The 28000-nt window shown below is 36.1% G+C and overlaps 1 long non-coding RNA gene across 1 annotated transcript; it reads left to right on the top strand.

Moving 5' to 3' along the window:
- On the top strand, nt 1-27356 carry LOC149782780 (uncharacterized). The gene is made up of 3 exons (XR_016414625.1): nt 1-170; nt 15417-15528; nt 26982-27356. It is a non-coding gene; the product is annotated as an uncharacterized LOC149782780 (long non-coding RNA).
- Nucleotides 27357-28000: the final 644 nt, after the last annotated feature.

Here is a 28000-nt window from a genome sequence, read left to right as displayed (position 1 = left end):
ATTTTGCTTTGGATGATGGTTGTATAACTTTTGCAGACCCAGGTGTGCCATTACAGTCTGGTGCCCAAACTGCCTGGAAACCCCCATTTGTCTCTTCGTCACTCCTATGAGAGAGAACTTGTTTGAATCAATTCTTCTGGTCACCGGAACAGATGCAGCACTGGAACTTGGTAGAGTATCATTGGTCAGATATTTGTTACGTGGAATATTTCCAGGTTTAAACAAAGATGTCTTCCTCTTCTTGTACCCTTTCATGGTTTCAGTTACAATAACTGCATGTAAAATACAAGAAGTATCCACTCTCTCTCTCATTTATATAACTAGGAAAAAGCATGCTAGCTTGGTTTCAGAGAACTACACTAACTCTTCAATACTATTGGAAGCCTAACATATGAGGCTCCTACCCTTTATGGGTGGAAATGATATCATGTCTTTGGTTAGTACCTCTAGCTAGCGTATTTAGATGCTGCAGTAAAATCTGTTATGAGAGACCGCCTCTTCTGCCAACAAAAAGCGGTCTCTCAAGACAGGTGGTCTGTCATAGCAGGTTTGTACAAAAAGACCAGTTTCAACGATCCAGTTTTAGAACAATTTCAAGAAAAATAACCACACTGTACACATATTCTATTCTTTATTAATAGTACTTGCTAAAATATTGTATGCATTCATCTAAAAACAAAATTATATAGCAATAAAGATATACTTCTATCCTTAAACATGAAATCACATTTACATTTGAAGATCACATATTTTAGCATATGAAATCATTTCTGAATTACTCCTTTTCCTTTTTAACAATCTAAATTTGTTTTACCGATCTTTAAGCCGCTTTTATGCAAGTGATCTGCTATTTTTCACTTCTTTCAGTTACAATAACTATTTTCTCCAGCCTTAAAATTTGTCGCTTTTTAGCTGGAGGTTCATCCATTGTTATTAAGGTTGTAGGTGTTCAAATTATTAGTGCTCAGTTGTAATATCGAACATAAAGATGGTTTTGACTGAGCTGTGGGAAAATATGAAAAATCTATACCTGTGCATTGCATATCTAACAATTAATTAAATAAAAAGAAACAATTATCTCATTTAGAAACAAAACATTTACTCAGAGACAAAAGTCAACGGCTTCATTCAAAGATGACATACTGGGATTAACTCTATAAGCAAAGTGTTTAACCCGGTCGCACAAACTTGAACAGACGGCAGCTTTGTGATTGGGATGTAATCACATAACATTGGGGGAAAAACAACAAACATCACAAGTCTTGAACACTATCAATCAAATCCTACAAACAATTCACTTTTGCTTGTTTAATAGACAACGACCTTATTCACCCCCGTCAATACGGATTAACAATAAAGACACACAAATTACAGGACCAATGCGTCAACTTTGGCACTACAGTGGCAATTTGTGACATGTACATAAGCATGGGTTATGGACTGTAGCATCTATCACTGGTAGCATCAATCCTTTTTTTTTTAATATTCATTTTATGTTTGTCTTTGATTGGAGCAATTGTTACTAATCAAGCGGTCATTGAAACAATTGATTATATATATGTCAGTGGTGTCTGTCTGTTCTCGTGATACAGTCATTCATAAGTTTGCTGGGTCCCACAGTAAGGCTGGGAAGCAGGCTAAGTGCAGGAATAATTAGTCTGGTTCCCTGCTTTGTATGCTCTCTGCATTGCTCACCCCCATACAAATAGCAGAGAACAACACAGGGAGCATATGAAGCCGGGAACCAGACTAGGAAATAATCTACCTATACATTAGTCTGGTTTATGACAGAAACTATAAAACACTATTAGCATAACTAAAAAAATTCAGACATCGGTAGCCAGCCTGTCGTTCTTACAGGGATTAAAGAAAGGTCGGTGGAGTTTATCCTTGTTTTTGCTATGCAGTCATTCATAGCATTGTCAAAATGCATATTTTGCCAAGACATTGCAGTTGCTGGTCATGTTCAGCAGGTTGTTGCTCATAACAATGCGGGTATATAATAAAATCGATCCGTGCATTATGATTTTGGTCGGAAATGACAGCTGGTCGCTTATAGCAGAGGTCGCTCATGGCGGTTTTTACTGTACCAGATTTTAGATGTTACCTTTTATTGACAGGCCCTGGTTTAATTACTTCACCTGATAAGGGAAACCATTGATGTTCATGATAAAGGAATGGAGAGACTTAATTTGCCACAGAACAAAATTTGTGAACTTCTTGGTTTTCATTTTCATTAAAATTTACGTTAAATTTAAATTTTCATATAAAAATATGTATAATATTTTTAATTGAATTTTCTAGGAAAGTTTAACAGCCAAGTTAAATTTTTTAGTACTTTCCAGATTAGAGTTACCACTAAAAACTAATTACAGTTTATTTGAAGTATCTTGATTAGCAAAATCACAATTAAGATTTAAGTTTTGTACATATTTGACTTTGGCCATTTTGAATTGGCTTGTGCTTGTGTTACAGTGGTGTCAGCTAAAAGCCTGTTTCTGTCCTATTCATGGATGGAATTCCTTAAAACTTTGCAGCAGTATTAAAGAGACAGTGATTTGATCATGGATGGAAGTTTTGTCCATTGAGGTGAAATTGTCTAACCCTGTCAGGAATCAGGTCACAATTAGTCCTTCCAGTTCGGTACCAACGAATGTAGTTCTGGTCTATTTTTAGAAAAAAAATCCTCTTTCATTTTGGTGGTGATAGAAGAGTTATATTTATGTCTTTTTTATAGGGATTTAAAGGTAATTGTTTATTCTTGAGAATAATAGCTTATGGTGTGGTTGTCTGTGTGTATTTTGGCAAATGTGCACAGTGAGTAATAAGGCCTTGGTGATAATCTGGAAGTGAAATCTGTGTTCCATTGCATGTTGCTTTGTTTACAGTCCAGTCTCTTAAAAAAATGCGGTAAACCTTTGACAAGAAGTTCACCGTGAAGTCATCTTTGAAGGTATTTTAGATTAACATATGATTTGTATTGATTGTCACACAGTGGAAAGTTCAGCACTGAGGAACAAATGTAGAGAATATATAGTAAAATTAATTGTGTTCTATGTCTGTATAGAGCTGCACTTCCTTTATTTCTCACTTACTATGCTGCTCTGTATATGTGGGCACAGTCTTGTGTTTTAGCTCGAGTGATTTTTAGAGACTTATACATTAATTGGGCCTTTAAATTTGGAGATTATTTTCCATGGAATTTCTGGAGCTACTGTCTCATATGTTTTTAATTATTTACCATTGGGAGAGGGTCCCTGATATTTATCTCCAGATAGGTGATAATGGCCTCAGTCCTATCCCTCCCAATGATATAAATTCTATTCATCATTTATGCGAGAGACTGCTTCATACTGGTTGGTTCTTTCCTACCATGAACTCAGCCTCATAATATGACATATACTAGACACTATCTCCATGTCATTTTTGGTATTAATTCCAGTTTGCAATTTCCTTTTCATCTTCACCCCAGTATAGTTTTCTTGGCTAGCAGCAGGGGTTGGGTGGGTGTGAACAGACCACTTTTTAGAGCATTCCATTTTTGAAAATAAACCTTCCTACAAAAATGAAAACACAAGCATCATTAACATTAAACCAAGGCTTCTAACTGGGTTGCACTAAACCTAGGCCTTTTTGCAGGGTTATTTTTTCTCTTGATGCTTGTGTGTCAAATTTATTTACCGACCCCTGGTGTATAACACCAGAACATTCACTGTTGGTCATCACCCTTGTAGTGATGTGGTCAGGTGGGGTAATTAAATCATAATTATATCAATAATAATGCTAAACATGGAATCATGTCCAGCTAAACTAGCTTGACAGCGTCTAGAGACAATTAAGAAATATCTCCCCATCCATGATTCTGTCAAGCAACAACTACAAGCATGTCAGGAATCTCGGATGGAATTTACAGAAGGTGCAGAATGGTTATCTAAACCAATTGTTGAACCAACAAAGAAAATTGTTACAGCAACTAAGGCAGCTGAAAAAGCTCTTGAGACTTTACCGGTTGATATTGTTGGCCATCTTCGAGCAACTAGACCACCACCCCAGCAGCCTCCTCAACCACAACCTGATGATGAGCCACAACCTTTGCCAAAAGTTATAATAATTTTATGCCAGAAGGTATTGCCACCATCGATACCCCAGGCCAGTCAATTACTATTGCAGCATTTGGATATAGTAATAGAGATAGGTATGTAACACCCAAATATGTTAAAACTCTGAAATCTGCTGATTGGGTTAGGGATGTATATTGCATTACTACTAGAACTCTGCATATCAGATCTGAGGGAGATATTAATCAGTTTAACATTTTTAACCAGGCAGTAGGTGAGTATATTGAACAAGTAAAACAAGAAAGGATACATTCAAAAAGAAGAAATGAAGTTGGAACTTAAAAAATCAAGAGTAAAAAGAAAATCAGCCTTGACAACAAGGAAAAAGCATATGAAACAACTGGAAGTGGTCTGACCAATGCTAGCAATTAGGTCACTCCTGGTACAGGTACCATGGGAAGTGGCCTTGATAAACTTTGTCCCAATAATGTCATTGCTGATGTTGATAGGCGGAAAACGAGCCAGCAGTAATTCCTCAGAAATCATTAATAAAGAACTGCTATTTGTCAGAGATTATTCACAGGCGGTATCATGGACATTAATGTTTATTTGTCCCTCATTGATGAAATTGTTGAAGATTACCACAACGATTGAGGGTATGCAATTAGATTAGAAAATAATGCACAATGTGGACCTGTAATGGTCAGGATGATAAATTTGTGATTAGCAACATAAAGCGATCTATGGAGATGGACTTGGTGATGTTGTTCAAGGTCTATTCAGAAGGATAGCCCCAGAAGCAATACCGATTGCAAAGCAACTGAGAATGAAAGTTATTGACATTGTTCGTGATAAAGGTTCTTGTTATTGTGTTGTGGTTTAACGCCAATTTTCAGCACACGATAGGCTATACATGGCGGGCAGTATTAATGGAGGAAGAACCCGGGAAAACTCCAGAAAGAACCACCGACCCATGAGAAGCTACTGGCAAGCTTTCTCACACACCCACATTGGTTGAATCCAAGACTCGAACCCACGCAGACAGAGGTGAGATGGCAGTGATCTGTAACGGAGAGCGCTTTAGACCACTTGGCCACTTGGGGCCCCTGTGATAAAGGTACTGGTACTGTTAGTGTTATTGCTAGTAAAGCATTCTCTGCAATTAGGAATAGACTAGAGCAATTAATATGCAGACCACCAGTGGTCTGGTCTCAGCCAGTAAAATTGCCAAGCACCGAAGTTATGCATGCAAATGCTAGTGAAATAATAAATCAAGCTGCAAGTGAGCGGTTAAAGGAATTAGTCAATGAAAAAGCTTGGAATATAACTGCAAATTAGGTTTTCTCTTTGTTGCCGACATTAAACGTCAGTGGTGCATCATTTTAGAGAGTAGCAAATATAAATAATGTTCAAACGTGTATCTGATCCAGCATTTGACATGGACTCGCAGTACTCAAGGATGAGCCTGTGCATGATTATCAATAATATCCTTATGAAGCAAGAGAACCAAGCCAATGTGGACGAATCAAACTACAAGTTCAAGATACATCAAGGTATTTCCTACCCACCGAGACATTCATTGAAGTTCAGGGTAGACTTGTAATAACTGATGATAATCCATAATAACAGAATTATGGCATTATTAAGCATGTAAACGATATATTATTGATGGTAAAGAAATTGAAGCATGCCTCAATGATGTTGATGTTGCCACAACAATATTGGGGCTATCCTGATACAGTGATGATTATGCAAGGTCTGCTGATCCATCAATGATGGTTGCAAGAGATACTGTTGATCACGCTGAGGACTGACCTTATACTTTTCGGTGCCTCCAAAAAGTTACTGCTGCAGCTGATGCCGCCGATGTTGAAAGTTTATTCTTTATAAATGCAAATTTTTATCTGGGATTTGCACCACATAAAAATCAAATTGATGCTCAGGGGAAATTTAGCTGTGCAATACCACTGTCACATATCTTTGGTTTTTGCATAAATGTTAGAAAAGTTATCTTTGGGGCAAATCACACAGCTGCAACCACAGCACTTCATGGGAATGTGACACTGACAAAGCTTTTATTGTGGATGCCAACAATGTCACCTTCACTCATGGCTGCTCTCTTTTATAGACAGCAGTGGCACATCAGTGCTATCATGGTTGGTGATGGCTACTGACTCTATCATGAGCACAACTGTTGGCATCACAACAGGGAGTTTCAGCACCATGACATGTATTTATAGCTTCTCAAGATATCCGACAACAGAATTCTCAAATATGAAATCATGTGGTATTTGACCAACTTAGGGTTGGTGAAGTTTCTTTGAGGAAAAATGGACATCAAGAACTGTCTGAAGAAGTGTTGCTGGATTTTGAAAATAATCATGTTGCACACAGTTATCATCGCTTGATGACATTCATGGGGCGTCATCAGAATGTGGATTCTAGTTTGCAAATATCTCAGTAGGATTTCTTGACGTTGTATCTGATCTACTACTTCTCTCTGGAAAACCTAGATTTGTTTATAGACAGTCAGTTGTTGACATACATTTTCAAGCTTGAGTAAGTGCACTGCCATCCATTGTTACTGATTATAGAGTAATCACTGTTATACTCTCAGACAAAACAATGCAGCTTGAACTTGTTGGTGGACAAATGAGAGTCATTGATGCCCCAGTAGAAAACATGTAATCAATTGGACGATCAGTAATTAAATCGCCTAAGATATAATGTCATCTCATCACATTAATGTTATACTGACCCCTGGTCAGATTAAATAGCTACAATCAGCATTAAAAAAGAATTCTGGAATAAAAATATTACTGAAATCACCAGCATTACTAGCAAGGTTCCTATGTTACCAGGAAATCGGGAGAAATGAACATTTTTTTTCCTGACCGTGAAAAGTCCATGAATTTTGCAAATATTGATGAAACTCAGGAAAAACCTGGGAATTTTCCTCCACAACTTGATGCCTGAAACAATTATGTAATTGAATCGTAACTGAACTGATCGTGAGTTACATTTATTCAGTTCAAACCAGAATATTAGGAGGTTACAGTATGGATCATTTGGGTGCTTGCCATAAATATATTTGTTGAGACAATCCAAACACTCAATGGATTTAATTCTTTCACAGACAGTTCGATATCAGTATCCTTTTTTATGGAAGGTATGAAAACGAGTCTAGTATCACAAGAGGCCAACATGGTGGTGTTAATGCATAACCACTTAGGGGATGGGCTAGCAAACTTAAATGTTGTTAAATTGAGTTATACCTGCATGTAATAGGGGCCCTGAGTGGCCGAGTGGTCTAAAGCGCTTTCCATCACGGATCACTGCCATCTCACCTCTGTCTGTGTGGGTTCGAGTCTCGGGCTCGGTCAATGTGGATATGCGAGAAAGCTTGCCGGTAGCTTCTCGTGGGTCGGTGGTTCTTTCGGTGGTTTTCTCGGGTTCTTCCTCTACCATTAATACTGGCTGCCATGTATAACCTATCTTGTGCTGAAAAATGGCGTTAAACCCTACAAGAACAACAACCTGCATGTAATCAATATGAAAATTATTTAATTTCTTAGAAATTGCAAGTATTAAAATCATTATGTCTTTAATCTGCTGAAAGATGATAAAACTAATGAGTTGATAAAATTTGAGCTGGTACTAGCGATTTTGATTGCTAGTGGCACGAGCACACAGAATCTCACAACCGTCATTTTCAAAGATTGTAGAAAAAACATTAAATGAAAGTACATGTAGTTTACTGGTTGTAATAAAAATACAAAAATGAATAGCACAAAATTCTCTATATTTATTCCAAGACCAGCTTCCAGAGTTTTGTTGTATCACTTGACTACCACGTTGACATGTGCTATCTCATGCAGGAAGCATACGAAGCAGGTTACCAGACTACTCTGCTGAATGAATCATACTGGCAAAGTTTCTTGTAGTTGTTCTTGAAATAAATATGTTGAGAATTATATGTTCTTTCTGGTTTTTACAGAAGGTATTAGACTTTCATTTAATATAATCGAAATTTTGTACAACAACATTAAAAATGAGTTGTTGATATCACATGATATTGGACTTCCGATGTCATTGTTTGAGATTTGTGAAGTCATGTGACTATTAATGGAAATGGCTATTACTGGGTCAGGTTTCATCTATTTCGAGTTTTGTCTAGTCTGTCTGTTGACCCACGTGGAGTTATTTTGATTTGTATGGGTTGGTGCCACCAAAAGAATTTTTAAAACATGTAGCCGGAATACATAGCACTCTGATCTGGTATTCAGCATTACCAACATAGACAATAACTGATCCATCAATATATGGTTGTGAAGTACTCGCTGTGCTTGACACTGTGTCAACATCATCATGGGCACCACCTCATAAAGTCGTGCACGAGTATACCACCAGACAACATCCTTGTCCGACATTTTCAACAGGTCTTAATGTAATATACAATGGTCAATATTTATGGAAGACCTGCTCTGAGTCTTACTCAGGGCAAACTCCAAGGTGACTTATCCAAATATGCAAACCTTGACAAGGTCAACGATGAGTTCGCTAAGCTTTTGTCATTTGCAGATGTAAACCAAAATGAAGTTGTTGTTTTCCAGGATAAGCAAGGATGGTTAAGGACAAGCAATTTCCAGTTGACAAATATTATTCTGTGGGTTTTAGGCATGAATGAAGGTAACTTAGTAACTTAGTGGTGTTTACTAAAAATGGTAAAATTAAAAACTCAGACGAATCAAGCCTAACCCTCATTGGAGAGATTATTGGATGCATCAGAAGAAATGAAGATGTTATGTATGGTGATCTCAGCTTGAGCAGAAATAAAATTATCAGTGTGAGAGAACCAAATTTAGATGATGTGGCTACAAAAAAATCTGTGGACAGCAAAGATGCCATGATCAGAACTGAGATCAGTAAATGCCTTGCTAAAATTGGCGATGCAGTGACTGATTCTCTAATAATAAAATGACTGGTCATAGAGAAAAAGAATCAAATAATGATGCTGCAACGAAGAAATACGTCGACAGTTGCAACATCCCGAATATGACCTTGTTAATGACAATCAGTGATGGAATGGCCACATTTAGATCTGAACATGCTAATCATATAACCATGTTTAAATTTTTTTGTAGAAACACAAATAGAGCCATTAATTAATGTTTTGGTTGTCCAGCAGTCATCAACATTAAGCTCTCTGACATCAAAAAGATTACTGATGGTGTTGTGTATATAGTAGTATCTGGATCAGCACTGTGGACACCACTCAATAAATCCATCAATCATACTGCTGAGGTTCTCAGCACTTGGAATTACAACATTTGCAATATCTACCACAATTTCATAGCATTATCCAGTTAGTGAATCTTCTGGATCTGTGTTAGTGATATTGGAACAAACTGATGAGGAAAAATTTGTGGTGGAACCTGAAGAAAAATTTCTTTTCGTTTTGTACTATTGGTGTATTGAATTCATTGCCAGTATACCACTTACTTATTATCTACATAATGAATCAATCGCCAGTAACCCCATATTGACATTCAATGTTTTAAATACGAGCAAGTGTATTTGTGGCATACCCAACTGAAATTTATTCATGCGCATACACTAAAGCAAAACAAATACAAAAGACGTATTGTTGTTACTGACATATTTGTATACTTTGCATCTGCCATAGTCACCGGAACAGTAACTATAATTGAAGCATTATAATCCACATACATAATAGCACCAGTAATAGGAACTGGTGATGCAGTTGTAACTGGTGTTGCTGGGATTTTTCATATCATTGCAGAAAAGCTATATATGTGTGTGGCTGATAAATTACACAAATATACAAAGTTGCTATCAGCAGCAACACAAGCACAGTCCAAATTATCGTTGTTGATATCATCAGTCTCAATGATGGAATAATATCGGGCCAGGAATTCAAAGAAATGATTAAGGTTTACTATAGCAACTGGAAACCACCCCGTACCCCCCGACAAAGTCAGGGTGGCAGATGCTGCCAACTCCGACAAAGACAGTTATTTAGATCCCTGATTTAAATAATAATGTTGCAAGATCAATCACTGTGATTGCTAGAATAGATTGTCGCTAATACAGCACCACCAACAATCATGATATCAGCAACATCAGCCAAGCCTGAGTTTGACATTAGCTTTCCAACAGTTGTTCCAGTCAGAGAAATAGCACTATGACAATTGTGAGTATATCACAACTGGCCAAATATTAGAACAAATTCATTCAGTGGGTTGCAAGCAAATAATTTACTGGTATTTGCATAAAAAAAATATGTCTGATGGACACCAGACTGGAATGTTGTAGGTATACCTATGGGCAGTTATCAAATTGAACAGACCAACGATGAGTTCCAGTGCAGAATCAGATCTATCACAGGAAAAGAATCCAAGATTGCTATCATGGCTCATGAGCTAATATTATCTGCCACGTTAGAAATATCAACACCTGACTACAGCTTTGATATATATCAATTGTTGATCTGAACTGTGTTAGGATGGCCAGAAGTGCAGCTACCAGCACCACTCCCTGAACAATCTGATTATGTTTATAAAATGATTGAGTATCGGGAAAGCACTCAAGATTATTATAAGATTTCTCAGCTGTGGAGAGTAATAGAAGCCAACCCCACCATTAATGGTAATCTCACTGTTATTGGAGTTGAAATCTCTCTGGACGGCAAAGCAAATGGTGGAGTACCTGAACCACATTGCATTTGACTTTTGAGGCTGTTCATCAGTTTACTGTTCATTTGGTAATTGAAGCCTATGGTGAATTTTTTGAGCATGGCATTAAATACTTGCATAAACAGTTATTCCTGAACAAAGTTTTGATCACAGAAGCAGATCTGCCAACATTTAAACTTCCTGGATTTAACTTCAGTGAGCTAAAGAAAAAAACTTCAGTGACATTATTGATGAATATTTTCCAAAGATACTAAAATCATGAAGAAATGTATCACCTCCTCTGAGAATCCTCAAGTATAACAATAATCCAGATAATAATGTTCATCACCAGGTGTTTTCAAAATCACATCAACGATTGCAGTCAATCTGTGTGTGATGCGATCAATGGCAACTATCAAGTAGATCTTGAAAGATCCAGGCAGGCACAGCAAGGATATATTCTATACTCATTTACTCCGCAAGCTTCACCTGGATTTTTGATTGTGTTAGAACCTATTAATCCAGTTTATCTGAGATGTCATAATCTGCTGTTGTCACAGATACATTTCTGACTTACTGACTAGCGAGGACACTTTCTTGATTTAAGAGGGGAATCTTTGATAATAAGTTTGTACATGAGATCCTGACAATAGTCAGGGACAGAGTCAAAGAGTAAGAAAGATATTTATTTTTTTACTTTATCCCCTGACATGTCAAGGCAGCAGATGCCGCCAACCATAGTCAACTATCAATAAAACACGCACTATTATTCAGTGTTACAACTTTCACTTCACAATTCAGTTGTTTGCAATCATTTTTTTCAGCTGTCTTGCACTTGCACCCATAATCTTTTTTTGTTTCATATTCTTGTGACAACTTTTATCAAATTTTCTCAGTCGCCTGTGTGAGTGTAATGAATTGCTCAACTTGTGTATCATCACGTACACAAGCTAGTGATTGTGTCATTGCCTGTTGGAGTAATTTTATAAACCTGTATTTGGCTGCTAGTGTGTATCTTCCTTCACATTTTCATTTTTTAATGGAGATTCAACACCATCATTTATTTAATCATAATACCATTTCAGAGCTCTATATTTTCTACCGCCACATTCTACACACAATTGCGATTTTCCCTAGACTCATTTGTTCAATTTCAAACACTGCTTTGCTTCTAGAATATCTCGTTGCACACTCTGTAGGTGGTATCCACAGAAATCCATTACACAAGCCTTATTAGAAGTTGTAGATCGAATCATCAACCACTTGCAACTATTCTTTCCTAGATTTGATCTTGAAAGAATAACCCCTGACTTGCCAAGGCAAGCTCTGGTTGATGTTGATCATGATTTGATGAATCAGACTTTAATCAGTTGTATCCATGAAGCCAAGAGAGTTTCACTTGATGCGGTTGCATGTTTTTTTCTGGAAGTTTTCTTGGAATGGGAGAGTGTTCTAGATGTTTTAAAAGATTTGAACAGCCTACACATTAGATGACTTGAGTTGCAATAAATGGACCCTTACCAGATTTTGACTTAACTGGATTTACATGTATTGAGTCATTTGAGTTTGCATTTGAAAACCTTCATCTGGTTGTTGCTGTTTGGTTTGGTCATTATTTTAATAAATGTGGTTGGACTCCAATAGTTTTATTACAATATATGCTTGATGCAAAAATATTAATATCGTTAACTGTGAGTGAAGCAGTAATATTGTATTGTCCACAAAAACAAGTCTGGTTACCAAAATCCCCTGATGATGTCAGGGCTGACAAAGATGTTTACAATATTAAAAAATATGAAACTAAACTTGCAAAAGATTCTGGCAGAAATATAATTAGGAGATTTACACAAAATGAGGATCATATTATCATAAATGACATTGTACAAGATTAATTATCAACAATGCTGAGTTTGATTTCATAATTGTTGATGCAACAGAAAAAATTATTTTTATAAATTGAAATAACGTTAACCTATCAGATGGAACCAAACTAGGCACAATTATGACCTACATTGATGGTAACTCACCACAGTTTACTCATTTAAGATCTTCAATGTTATCATATGTTTCAATAAACTTATTATTGATGATAAACAGATTTTATGATACTGCAGTTAGAGTTGCCACAGGTTGATTTTATATCAATAAAAAATATGCAGAATTGTTAAACATATTACAGATCGGCATTGGGGCAAGTGGAGATTAACCCTTTACCTCATGCAAGCGCCTTTGGACACCTCTACTCCATTCACATAGAAGCGTCTTTTGACGTCTCTACTCCATTCACATGGAAGCATCTTTTTGACATCTGCTGTAAACTTCAGCCATTTTAAGCCAGTTTTCATAGTGCCACCTTTGGGGAAAACCCCCTATTAAATACTAGATTCATTTCTGTGAATGACAATTACGTCAGATCAAGTGGTCACTGTTTATGCTCTGGTTGATATTTGCTATTTAAAGTAACTGGTTCATAATCTCCACTCTCCAAAATGGAGGTCACGGATTTGATTCAGTACTTATGAAGTTTTCATGATTAGATTCACAACTATGAAAGCTTCAATAACTTAGGTAAAGGCTCTGATATTGATGTAGGCAACAATTAGTTTTTATAAATTATCAAATTCAGATGACTTAGTGATGTAGACGTGGACAAAAAACTTGTAAATTTCAAGTATGAGAAATGGCAGCTATGGTTGGTCACACGGTCTAACTGACTTGATGGTGAACGAGTTCTCTCAAGATTTTAAAGCACGTAAAAAATTCTTCCGTGAAAAATAATTACACAGCTATAACAATCAGACTTTACTCTTAAATTTTTCCACATATAATAGATGTGTACCAAAAATGTAAAATGGTTAAAATTGCTGTTAAACAGAACATACACTACATTACTTAACAGTTAACAGGCAGGCCTATGTGTATGGAGTCGAATAGGTAACAGGTATTCTATTTATAGCACGCTGCACTTTGTAACTATGCTCTGTGAGGTAAAGGGTTAAAAAGAGAAAAAATCTGCTGAACTAGTCAAATGTCACAACCATCACCAGTACTATTTGTATATGATCCTGTGGCCATATATAAAAATGTTTATCTCAACTGACCTGGCAGTAATTCTGGTAATACAACACACGCAATTGAATTATTTCAAAATCTTGACATGAAACGCGATTTCGATCTTGATGTTAAGTTTATCATGACACTGAAACAATGACAAAATAATCACTGTGCTTGCTGTAACACAGTAATGTTGTGACAGTATTCTCCTAACGACCCATGACAATTTACCCTGAATAGATTTAATAGTAGTCTCGGCCACACGTGCAAAAATGTGATGCTGACCTGTCTTGAGTGTAATCGACATTGGGATGCTAGTGCCCTGGAGCTGGTGTCCTGCTGGCAAATCATCCTTCACAGAAGTGAGCTTTTACAAGAGTGAAGATGGTGGTAATTGTGTATCTTCAGGAATTACTTGTGATTGTTCATGTACAAATCCATGTTGAGGAGAATTGAATCTAATTTGTAGATTGCAGGTCTACCTGTGGATCTTACCACACTGGAAATTTTATGTGTGGTTACACTCTAGACTGGGTGAGTCACTCTTTTTTTTTACCTCCTCCCTCAAGCTCCCCAGCTCATATAAATATCTGACAGTCATATTACCTAGTACTGGTTGTTTTGAGAAAGAGTCATGTGGCTGCCACTCACAAGTGGTAAATGGTATGTGTTTCTTCAAGATTGTATTGATGGGTTTCATTGAAATTCCACGAGTAATTTCATTATTTAATGCAGCTATCACACTTGGTAGTCTTGCAACCCATTTACAAGATCCCTTGTCCACCTGAACTTTGTTCAGGGATATTTCCTGTGTATATTGATATCCAAACAATCGCTCAGCAAGTGTTTGATTAAATCACTCAGTGATTGCCTGATCGCAATGAATTGCAATGTGCCCTGATCTGAATTTGACATTATCTAGTTGCATCAGTGATGTTACTGCACCAAGAAATTCTTTGCCATGATCAACCTGTAGCAACTGTGGCCATCACAAAGGACCTTGTCGATAGATTCGTTCAAACACAGATGCAACTTCAATTGCTGTCTTTGTGCATAGTGGTTCTGCTTCTTTATATCTACTTGCAACGTCAATGACAGTTAACGCGTATTTGTATGTGCGCAATTAACGTCTACCAGTTTTAATAGTATCATGTGGTAAAAACAAAATATCTGCCTGATGAACCCCATTGGGAGTGCCAACATCAAAATGTGTGTACTGAATTTTTTAAGTGGTAGTAGATAAATTTGCCATATATATATTGCCTGTCACACTAACCAATCTTCAGCAACAGAATGTGTGACACCTGCCACATCAGCAAGTTTACTAATCGTTGCTCTACCCCTCCAATATCCTTTTGGGCTATAATAAATTTGCTCCATATAATAGTTATCTATGATTAATTACCAGCCCCTAGCACTACTTTACCTTTCATCACAGATCTTATAAAAAAAATTAGCAAACGATTCTCTGAGAGATTTATTTTTTACAGACTTAGGGTGTGAATCAACTTCACATCTGCAATATGTCGTCGTTGTAGATCTGGATTTTTATGTGCGACATCATGAATGTGGCATGCTTGATCAGTCGCACATATTGGATACTCTCCAGGTCTTGATTGATTTTCCTTGCCAAGTCAGATATCAAGTCGGGTTCCAGGACCACAGTAATTATATTCCAGGAAGATGCTTCTCAGCAGGATACTTAGCCCATGGAGCCCCTGGTAATTTTCTTAGTGAAGCAGTGATATCTCTGCCTGTTGTATGAGAGATAAACAAAATAATTTTTGTACCACTTTTCACACACTTGCCTGTAAGTACACGCTTTTTATTCCTCCTCGTTATTGTTTTTAATCCACTGGTGGGGGTGGGTGCCCTGCATCAATCAATATAAATCCAGATATTTATTATATTTCTTCAACATGAATGTAATCGATTTCTCAGTGTCACAAAAACAAGAGCCAGTCAAACATCATCCAGCGCTACCAAATTCTATCAGAGCAGTTATCATAGGTCCATCTGGGTCTGGTAAGATGCAATTGTTGCCTAACCTGATAATGAGATAGCTCAAGTGGGATAAGTTGTATTGAATAGCACCATCTGTAGATAAACAATGACAGCAATGATATTATTGATTTTATCACTGACATCAATGATGTACCATTGGTAGATGATCTCCATGGGGGTATCAACCATCTCTTAGTATATGATGATTTGATGCTAGACAAACAATAAAACCCAGCTCAGATATTTTCGTGAGGCAGACACAAAACACAGATATTATGTAATATGTTACTCAACGATATGTGCAAATACCTAAAGTGATCAGAGATAACTGCAATCCTCTGGTTGTCTTTAACGGTGTTGATGCTCACACACTAGAAACATCCACCAAACTTTGTGTTCAAGGGACATGGATATGATTAAGTTTAAAAACTTCTCAAAAGCACAAGCGATTCCTGATGGATTTATCACGATAAATTTACAAGATCCTCGGTCGCAATATCACACAGGTCTCGATAAAATTTTGTTGTTGACGACCAACAGTGAATGTCCTGGGGTCGGTAAATAAATTTGACACACAAGTGTCAAGAGAAAAATTAACCATGTAGAGGCCTTGGTTTAGTGCAACCCAGTTAGAAGCCTCAGTTTAATGTTATTGACGCTTGTGTTTTCGTTTTCATAGGAAGGTTTTTTTTCAAAAATGGACTGCTCTAAAGAGTCGTCTGTTCATACGTGCACACACACACACACACTGCTTGGCTGTCATTCTGGGTTATGTTATACTTATCTTAGTTTTGATTGTATTCATTTAAAGGACAATGGTAGTATTTGGTTCTTTTTATCCAAATTTTGTTTTTTGTTTGTCCCTTTTTAATGTAAGATTTCTCTATAATTAGACTGTCAAGGAAGAAAATATTACACACTAGTCTGAAACAAAAGGCCAAAATCAAAACAAAAAGTTAAAAATAAAATATAATGCTAGAAACCAGTTTCTAATTTTTTTTCTGTGTGTTTGTGCTTGTGTTTCTTTACTTTTTAGGGAAACCATTCTGTTTAGTTTGTAATGTATTTGTCTCCCCCTTGTCTGTTTGTTTGAGTACCCATGTACTACACACTTGAGTTTTCTCAAGCTCTTCCATGGCTTATCCACTTCGTGTAGCACCATGCAACATAGCCCTGTGGTATCTGTGCTCAATACATCCTCTAGCATGTAAGTCCTCTGTCCCCATCTGTATGACTTTCTGTACCTAAAAGTGTTTGTTAAAGGAAACATTATTTCTTTGTGAGTTTCCCTTGTTTTTATAGTGAAGTTAGTATTTAGTAGATTTTTTTAAGGGAAGATACCCCTTTTTCTTTCTTTTTTCCTCCAAAGAACCTGTAGGGCTTGGAACATTTTGGCTCATGCTCTGTCTGGAACCACCCCCTGGGTGGGGAGATGAACTGAAGCCCATCTCCCGCAGTGGTCATCTCCCCCAAGGAGTTTTGGAGAAAACTTATCCAAAATTACTTCTTTATTATAATTACTTGCCCACACTTCAACATTGTTGTAATTATATAGTCTTATCACTTTCTGCTTTATATTCTTGTCTGAAATGTGGTCCAAATAATATATTCTTTTCTGAAATGCAGTCCAAATATAATAAGTTATCATGGTATCTTCCTTTCAGACTTATTAGATCTTTTTAGAATATCTCATTCTGCCCTATTTACTTTTTACCAAAGACTTACAAAAATTGTACTATTTTACAGCTGCCTCACTAGGCACTCAGCATTAAGAGGTTAGTTTTAGGACTGGTCGGCCTGGTGTCAGGATAATGTGACTGGGTGGGACATCATGCCTCATGTCTGTGGCATGATGCCCCAGTGCTAGACATCACCATAAACTGCCACACTGCAGACATTGTAGCAATATGACTGAAAAACTGTTAAAGCTAATTTAAAAATCCAAATCACTAGCTTGTATAATACAAGCTATCCTGTTATTTATGGTCCACATGTAGTATTATTAATGTGTATATAACATGTCTAGCCACTATTTACTTTCTTTTGCTCTATGAAATTAATGTAAATATTGTATACACAATTACAGTAGTCCCCCAATGAACGGTGCCCCTGACCAGCAGCAACCAGCTTCTTACAGCAAGAATTCCTTGGCACCATCAAGTTTGTATTCAAGAGTACCCCTCAAGAACGGCCACCCCTCTATTGCGACCAGTGGCCAGCATATGGAACTGGTTTGAACCAGATGTAACCGGTTGAAACCAGTCAAAACCAGTCCAAAGTGGCCTTAAACCATGAAATCTACTTGGATTAAGCTCATTTGAAACAGGATAACTGGAATGAACTGGTTTGAACCAGATGGAACTGGTTTGATCTGATGGAACCAGCTTAAAGTGGTTTAAACTGGTCAAAACTAGTCCAAAGTAGCCTTAAACCATAACATCTACTTGGATTATACTGGTTTGAACCAGTTTTGAACCAGTATAAACTGGAATGAACTGGTTTGAACCAGATGGAACTGGTTTGAACCAGATGGCACCAGTTTAAACTGGTCAAAACCAGTCCAAAGTGGCTTTAAACCATGAAATCTACTTGGATTAAACCAGTTTGAACCAGTTTTGAACCAGGATAAACTGGAATGAACTGGTTTGAACCAGTTGGAACTGGTTTGATTGGACACAACTGGTTTAAACCAGTTAAAACCTGTCAAAACCAGACAAAGTGGCCTTAAACCATGAAATCTACATGGATTAAGCTGGTTTGAACCAGTTTTGAACCAGGATAACTAGAATGAACTGGATTGAACCAGATGGAACTGGTTTATTCTGGATGGATCTGGTTTAAACCAGTCAAAACCAGCCAAAGTGGCCTTAAACCATAACATCTACTTGGATTATACTGGTTTGAATTGGTTTTGAACCAGGATAAACTGGAATGAACTGGTTTGAACCAGATGGAACTGGTTTGATCCAATGGAACCAGTTTAAACCAGTTTCAACTGGTCAAAACTAGTCCAAATTGGCCTTAAACCATAACATCTGCTTGGATTATACTGGTTTGAACAGAATAAACTGGAATGAACTGGTTTGATCCAGATGGAACCAGTTTGATCGGATGCAGCTGGTTTAAACTGTTTTAAACCTGTCAAAAACCAGACAAAGTGGCCTTAAACCATGAAATCTACATGGATTAAACTGGTCTGAACCAGTTTTGAACCAGGATAAACTGGAATGAACTGGATTGAACCAGATGGAACTGGTTTGATCTGGATGGATCTAGTTTAAACTGGTCAAAACCAGTCCAAAGTGGCCTTAAACCATCAAATCTACTTGGATTATACTGGTTTGAATCAGTTTTGAACCAGGATAAACTGGAATGAACTGGTTTGAACCAGATGGAACTGGTTTGATCTGATGGAACCACCTTAAACCATAACATCTACTTGGATTATACTGGTTTGAACCGGGATAAACTGGAATGAACTTGTTTGAACCAGATGGAACAGATTTAATCGGATGCAGCCGGTTTAAACCGGTTAAAACCTGACACAACCAGACAAAGTGGCTTTAAACCATCAAATCTACATGGAATGAACTACATGGAATGAACTGGATTGAACGAGATAGAACCAGTTTGATCCAGATGGATCCAGTTTAAACTGGTCAAAACCAGTCTAAAGTGGCCTTAAACCATAAAATCTACTTGGATTATACTGGTTTGAATCGGTTTTGAACCAGGATAAACTGGAATGAACTGGTTTGAACCAGATTGAACTGGTTTGAACCAGATGGAACCCATTTAAGCCAGTTCAAACTGGTTGAAACCAGTCCAAAGTGGCCTTAAACCATGAAATCTACTTGGATTAAACCAGTTTTGAACCAGGATAAACTGGAATGAACTGGTTTGAACCAGATGGAACTGGTTTGATCCAGGTGGAACTGGTTTAAACCAGTTCAAACTGATCAAAACCAATCCGAAGTGGCCTTAAACCATGAAATCTCATTGGATTAAACCGGTTTGAACTGTTTTGAACCAGGATAAACTGGAATGAACTGATATGAACCAGATGGAACCAGTTTGATCTGGATGGAACTGGTTTAAACTGGTCACAACCAGTCCAAAGTGGCCTTAAACCATAAAATCTACTTGGATTATACTGGTTTGAACCGGTTTTGAACCAGGATCAATTGGAATGAAAACAGCCACTTTTACTTTCAAATGTGTCCAGAACCAATAATTAATTCATATCGTGACGTAAGGTAAGTAATCAAATTATCTCTGTCGTCAATACATGTCTCCCAGTGTCAAGTTTCCGATACTGAAGGAAGTTTTGACTAAAGTACATGTAACACTAAGATTAATATTATATCATTGCCGATGTTTACAGGAAATGGGCTCAACAATGTTATGATAGAGTTTTGGGATTCGCACAACTGTCAAGTTCTTCTCATTGATGATTAAACCCAGATGCAACTGTCAAGATCACAACAGGGTCAGCATAGGCTAAAAATAAATTTTGTACATTAACACACACACACACACAGAAATTAACCTTGAACATATCAGGGTACCAGACAAAGACTGAAAAATCATGTGACAGCACATTTATCACTTCCTTTACAAAGAAGGCATTTCGTCCACTCGACAAATGTTTTGTCTACATTATTAAATTGCATGCAGTTAGCAACATCCAAATAAATCATTACCAAACATTAACATGTCATCACATAAAAGGAGACATATTGTTTTAGAAGAAAGTAAGTTATTCTACTCCATTGACATCGAGTGAGGTGGGGAGGGGGACTTGTCAAACAATTTTATGTAGAAAAGACTTAAATAAAACAATTTTATATTGAAAAGGCTTGAATAAACAACATCATAACCGATAAGGAGGTTATTCAGCAGCAGTCGGAAAATGGAGCAAATGGAAAGGGAATTATGTATGTACCAAGATTTAAATGACTGTTTTGAATGGTTTTGCAATGTGCATGACAACAATACCCGCTCGCATATCACACTTATGCCGAGAAAAAGAACTATTAATGTATATTCAGTTGAAATAAGTTTATTATAACAAGAAGAACCTTTTAATAATTTTTGTTACTTTTAAACAAAGATATTAAATGAAGATATTAAATGCTTTGAAGTATGTAGCTTTCTTACTATGTAATTATGTATACTTCTCACAAAAAATTTAGTCCCCGTCTGGAAAGGCCACCCATCTTATAAGGCCACTTTCCCCGTGCAGAAGGGGAATCCATATAAGATGGGGACCACTGTATTATGAAAATCCTCGAGATGATTGATAGATCAGCATAGTTTGGGAAAACTGTTTTAATTCCTGCTAGGATTGCAGACATTGGCTGGGAATTTTCACTGCCATGGGATATTTTGCACTCGAAAAGGGGCCATTGTACACAACTAAAGTGAATGAAAAGTTATCTTGAATGAAAGAGCTTCAATAAATATTGTTATTTGGACGTAATAACCTCATTATATTCAGGTTTTTGCAGTTTGATCTATGAATTGTAAGACACACTCAAAGATTTAGCAATAAATTCAGCCTTTCCACCACTGCCAAAGTTAATTCAGGGTCCCCTGCCAATAAAAAGGTAATTGTTTGATGGGAAGTTTGGGCTCCACCCGACTCATACACAGGTGTGGGAGTTGTTTGGTCTGTTGCTACACCACTGGACATAATGAATCAGTCACCTAAATAAACCATTCTGACATTTTACCTGTAACAAAATATATCAAAGCAATGTATCTATTTTATCGCACCAATTTTTTATGATTGACTCAATGCCATGATTTCTAATTATGTCTTATTTAGTTTATTTCAGTTTTATAATTTGTATTTTTTAAATATGTTTTTGTTTTGTTCATTTCATATAGTGGTCTGACCATTTAATTTTCTTGGAATTAGATCTGGGATATTTTATAAAATTCTGGTTCAGAAATTGCTTTTATAAAATTAGTCTTGCTCAGGTTTATACAAAATACCTCTAATCAAATGCTTCCATCCAATAACAGTCAAAGTCAGTGAGCTGTCTGCTGTCATTTTTCAACACATCAATCTTTCTTGATTGTTTATGTTAAAATTCACACTGTAGTCCCCTCAGGGTCTCTTTAGAGTTTGAATCTAAGGTGAAGTGAAGTCAATTGACAGTCCATAAACAAGTGCCCAATATGTACATGTGAGGTCATTCTGATTATTACTAATGCTATCTGCTGACTTAAATATCCATTATAGATGTGGCAAACAAGCACTTTCAACCTTGAGAAATTGAATCTGTATACTTTACACCTAACACATGAAGGATATTTAGTATAGCGTCTGTATTATTAGTCATCATCTGTTGATGTCAAATGCCAGCTTTAAGACAAAGCATATCCTGTTTTGACGTCAGTCCATTCAATGTTTTCTATTTTATTTATTTGACAATAACTTCAGGTTGAAGGTCAGATTCACTGTGGATAAAAGAAGCAAACAAACTGACTTCTACTCAGTAAACATTAACTCTAAATGACACATCTAGGAGCCACATGACTTATTGGTTGGTATACAGTATTTACATCCAAAAGGGTGTGAGTTCAAATCCTAGCATTTGGATGAACCTGGGAAATGACTACCACAGTGCCATGTTGTATCATTGGTCATGGTTCTTTATTCGAATTTGCCTTGATGCCAACTTGTCTTGTTATGTTTTAAACTACCAAACCAGTCAATTCACAGACCTGGCCCAAACTCTATGGATAGTTTGTAATTGGGGTAAGTAACAAGCCTTTTAATTTTGGGTTCAATAGGTGAAAGATGATTGTCTCTGGAGCTGAAAGAAGAAAAATGTTTTTTGCATGATGGATTTGGATTGCCCTAAATGTTAGCTAGAAGACTGATCAAAAGTTTAAATATCAAATCCACAATGACTGTTTTTCAAACCAGGGTGTGTGGATGGACATAACACCCTCCGGTTACTCCATCAAGTCATTCTCACACCACCTGCATGGAGGTGGAATTGCTGTCATAGCAAAGAACATAATTTACCGTCTTAATTACACTAAACTTTTCATTTTGAACACATATTGTTTGAATGGGTCCAAATCTCACTCACAAGGGAACAAAGGTCAGTCCATTTTTCCATCTCTATCACCCTCCTCCTAGTTAAAATACCCCAGCAAACTCAATCTCTCTTTTTGGAGCAGTTTCATAAATTCAATAGGTGGTAACCTGATTATTCTTGGAGACTTAAACTTTCATTTTGACTTTCCTGGAAATCTGTACACATAAAAATTCTAGATTCTATTCACATTTTCAACCTCAAACAGTCAGTTAGCCAACCCACCCAAAACATAGTCACATTTTAGGCTGGATTTTTCATCATAGACTTGGTGATAATATTCTACAGTCTTCATTGGCATCCCAAAAACTTGCATCAGATCACCTCTGCATCATACGCTATCTCACCGTATTGGCCCCTAACCCTCCATTTCTGTTTGCTACTAAGAGAACCTCCATATGACAAATAGAATCCAGTGAATGCAAGACAAAGAAGCAAACCTAACAACTGTGTTACCTCCTACAGCAGTACAACTGGACAATTGCTTGTATTTACTGCTTGACAAAAGTGATCCAGCAACTAAGTGCAGAATATCAATTCATGTGTTCTACATGGTATAGTAGAGTTAAGGACCACCTTCACAGTGCTAAAAAAGAACGATGTAAAGCTGAGAGGATTTGGCTGTTACATCACTATTCATAAGCAGATCTATGAAGCTGCTAAGAATAATGTTACAGAAATAGTTCATGTAGCAAAATCAAACTACTACAGTCCTAAGATCACTGAAAGTTACAACTGCAAACAGCTTTTCCAGATTATGAACAACTAACAATGAACCTCTCTCCAGTCAACCTTCTGGACCTATTTGAAAATTTTTCCTGTGACAAAGTTCAATCCATTAGAGTTAAGCTTAATAACACAATCTCAACTGACTCATTGTCACCATACAGTTGTGATACAGAATATGCATGACAACCTTTAACAGCATTTGAACCCATCTCTATGGAATTGGTACATTCAGTTGTGTTTAAGAGCGCCTCAAAGTCATGTGAACTCGATCTGATTCTGATATCATTGCTACATGAGTGCTTAGATTCAATATGGCCTTCACTAACTGATGTTTTTGACAAATCTCTCTCATCTGCGGAATTCCCATCATTTTTCAAACTGCCATTGTTAAGACTTTGTTGAAGAAACTTACACTTAATCTGAATGCTTTAAAGAACTATCAATCTGTTTCTAACCTCTAATACACTAAAAAAAATGTTAGGAAAAATTGCTTTTTAGCAATGTACTGTCTTCATATTGCCCTCGCACTGAAACTGTCCTTCTGAATATAGTTAATGACTTTCTTGATCTCTGCTTTGAATTGTGGAAAGATTACAGTTTTCACCCTCCTTGACTTCTCTGCAGAATTTGAAACAATAGACCATGATAGATTACTTCACTGTCTCCAGCATTTATTTGGGATTCATAATACATCCTTACCATGGGTTCAAGTCCTATTTAGTCAACAGGACACAAATTGTGTCTGTAATTGGAAAATATTCCAGCCCAGTTGGTCTGTTTTGGTGTTCCACAAAGCTCTGGTCTCTTCATTTATATATGCTAAGTTGCTATCAGAGTCATAAATCAATATCTGGTGTCACACCAGTTGTACGTTAGTGACACTCACATGTACCAATCTAGCTACCCAGCTGAAGTTGAGGCTACCATCCAAGGAGTAGAGACAAGTATTTCTGATTTAAAGTTGTGTATGACATGTAACAATTTGCAGATGAATCATGATAAAACCGAAGCCATCCTGATCACCATGCAAAGACTTTCTCATTCATGTTCTTTACCTCAAACATAAACAATGAATGATATTTATAAATTGTTTAAACAAAATCGTAAAAACAAGCAATTTTGTTTCATGCTTTAATTGCATTGAACCAGCAATGAATCAGGTGTGATTGTACAGTTTTTTTTATCTGGCACTTTTGTTGTTATGCCTTTTATTGAAATGATTGTCATTATTTATCTGGCTTCAGCATGTCAAGTAATAAAAATAGTAAAATTTAGCTAATTTTCTCAGGCAGACCACTCAAAGCAAACATTATATTAAATGTTGTAAGAATTTGAAGTTATCACAATACCTTTAGAATACATAATAGTTCAGAATTAGACCAAGGGAAATTAACTGAAACTTTCTGACAAAGTGTTGCTTCATGACCATAATAAACAATCTTTACTATATCTTAACATAAGATTGTTGATTACTTCCACTATAGGTAAGATATGTTATTTAATTTATTTAATTCTGCAGACCCAATTACCAATGAACAGAAATTATAATACAGTATTATACAGTAACATAACAGCTGATTAGAACAAAAAGTGCATATCTGTCCATTTGGGAATCATAAAGAGATTTTAGTAGTTGCAATATCATCAGAATATATTTGTTGTGCATTTCTAATAAATGAGATAAAATTAATTTGAGTGCTATTTTAGCAGTGACTACAAAATTATAAACAGTTGGAATATCAGAAACCTAACACATCTGACGTGACATTCAGTGAAAAACTGTTTGAATCAGATCCAATCCATTGCTAGTAAATTCATTACATGCATATACCATGTTCAGTTGAATTTGCATAAAAATTCCCATGATTTAAGTGCAATGATTTGCCTATTTACCCTACTATGCTTCTGTGACAGGATACACTCTACATTTTGTGGGGTCCTTTAGGGCATGAAAGGTTCAATGAAGTTGGAAAAGTAAAAGAAAAGTACAAAGCTGAAATTTGATGATAATATCTTTGAACCTGTAGTGCTTTAGCAATCACACTCTCCCACCACCATGTACCTGTCTCTCATCTTGTATTATGTGACCTCTGCAAAGACTGACCAGTCACTGACCAGTCACATATGTGTGATCCCTAAGGGTACTATAGGTTCAATGAAAAATATCATACACTTTAACTTGGTAAGTAAAGTATCATTTAATTTTCCAATCATACCTGGCTAAGACCTCTGTGTCCTACATATTTTTTTAATGTAACCATGGTACATACTGTACTCTGGCCACCATGTCCTACTTATTTAATCCATTTCATTTAGAGATGACTATATTAAGTCCTCTTTGACCTGCACATTGTTTCAATATGATCAAGATATATACTATATTAGTATCATTGTACCATAAGTATTACTTACATCAAATCAATTGATGTATCAAAGTAAGATTACTTATATAAGTACTATTTCAACATAGTTCAGAAACATATAAGGCTACAGCAGATGTGCCCTAAATATTAATAAAGTATGAACAATGCACATGTCAGACCAAGACAGCATATTTTTACAGATATTAAAGAGACATACCAGACCCTGGAAACTCTGCCCTACATAATACAAAAATAAAATAAATATATATGAGATTTAGACCTCAGTATCATAAGTATTAAATAATTAAAAAGACATACTGTTAAGGCCGCTTTGTTCAACACATATAACCCAGTGACTTTGACATCTGTGTTCTACATATTATTGTAATATATTGAAGGGACATATTTAAGACAAGTCTGTACTATATTTTGTATATAGCCAACTAAAACTATTTTGTCCTACATGTTCATGAAAGTTTGAATCTTAAACTTACAAGACAAAGATCGTTGTGTCATACCTATTTAAAAAAATACAGTGCTACAGAGTGGATTGTTTTGGACAAAATATATATTTAGGAATGTGGTAGCAACACATTGAAAATTTGTTAGCTAATAAGTTCCTGTTATAAAATCAGTCAGATATTTTTGAGGTAACATAAAGCATGAGAGAACAGGATCAATAGTCTTGTTATCGACTCAAGTACATATCATTCCACTAACATATTTGATTTGCTATCAAAATTTTTTGTTCTCAGAAATATATTTTTAAACTTCTTTAATGCCAAGTACAGTTTGGAATGATTAAATTGGATAATCATACAAAAAACTCTGTGTAATGGATTTTAGCAAGAAAGAGAACAAAATAAAGAAATAAAAATCATGTTATTGAATCAACTAAACAAAATAGATCAATTAAGTGCTCCCACTTCCCCCACTGTAATTATTGACTTTTGTTTGTTTTAGGTTTCCCAGACTTGACTAATAGACATAGTTTTGTTGAACTGGCATATTTCATGGGCATACTGAACTGAAGACTTGATGTGCTGCATTATATGACATCTTCTCCATTGACAAGGACTATAATAATCTGAAAACAAAACCCAATGTAAGTATGAGATTATTAATTATTTACAGCAAGAGAACCAGTCTGTTGGTGGGGTGAAAAAACAATAGAGTACTAAATATTTTAAAATGCCCCCATTTCCTGGTAAATGGATTTATTTCTTTGCTGATATCAATTCCATAAGCTTCAATCTGTGCACTATAGTTAACAACAAAATATTTTCTTTTATTTTGATATCCTGTATTTAATTTCCAACTGAATAAATAGCATATAAAGTCTTGGTGTGAGGTTCTGCTATTATGATGTTATGAATCAATGTCTTAAAAATATGTAACAGAAGGAAATTGAAATTAAAAATTTAAGTAAAATCAATAAGCAGTTTATTTCCTTATAATACAAAATGTTCATGAGATACGTACAGTATTGTGAATTAAATTCCAAATAAAATAAACCTGAATGTCCAAAAATATAGAATGTTCCAAATATATTCCAATAGCATTGAATGTCCTGATATGATACAATCCAGAACGTCTTTGAATGAGTTCACAAAAACCCAAAGTAATAGTCCAAATGTCAATGAGCACTTTAGTAAATCTGTCATCAATTTAAGGTCTTGACACTTGGTTTATTGAAGCAGTTTTAAATAGATTTTTATCAATACTAGTTTGTATATATGTCTGAAGAAGAACATGAGTGATGCCTTATCAATCACTTCATTTTTTCTTCTCCCCAACATTAATTATAGATTTAAAAAAGCTTAGCATTTGGGTACATGTAGACATTGTCTAAAAGAAGTTCAATAATATTCTATTCATGATATCGGGTTAAAGGTCAAAGGCCATGACAACCAATGTTGTACTCTACTAAAGTATTTTGTCTATATGTTAACACAAACATATAAGAAAACAAATTTGGTATG

Source organism: Sinohyriopsis cumingii, chromosome 15 (genome assembly GCF_028554795.1).
Source record: "Sinohyriopsis cumingii isolate HCF-2022 chromosome 15, ASM2855479v2, whole genome shotgun sequence".
Lineage (NCBI taxonomy): Eukaryota > Metazoa > Mollusca > Bivalvia > Unionida > Unionidae > Sinohyriopsis > Sinohyriopsis cumingii.
This window is presented reverse-complemented; position numbering and strand designations above follow the sequence as displayed.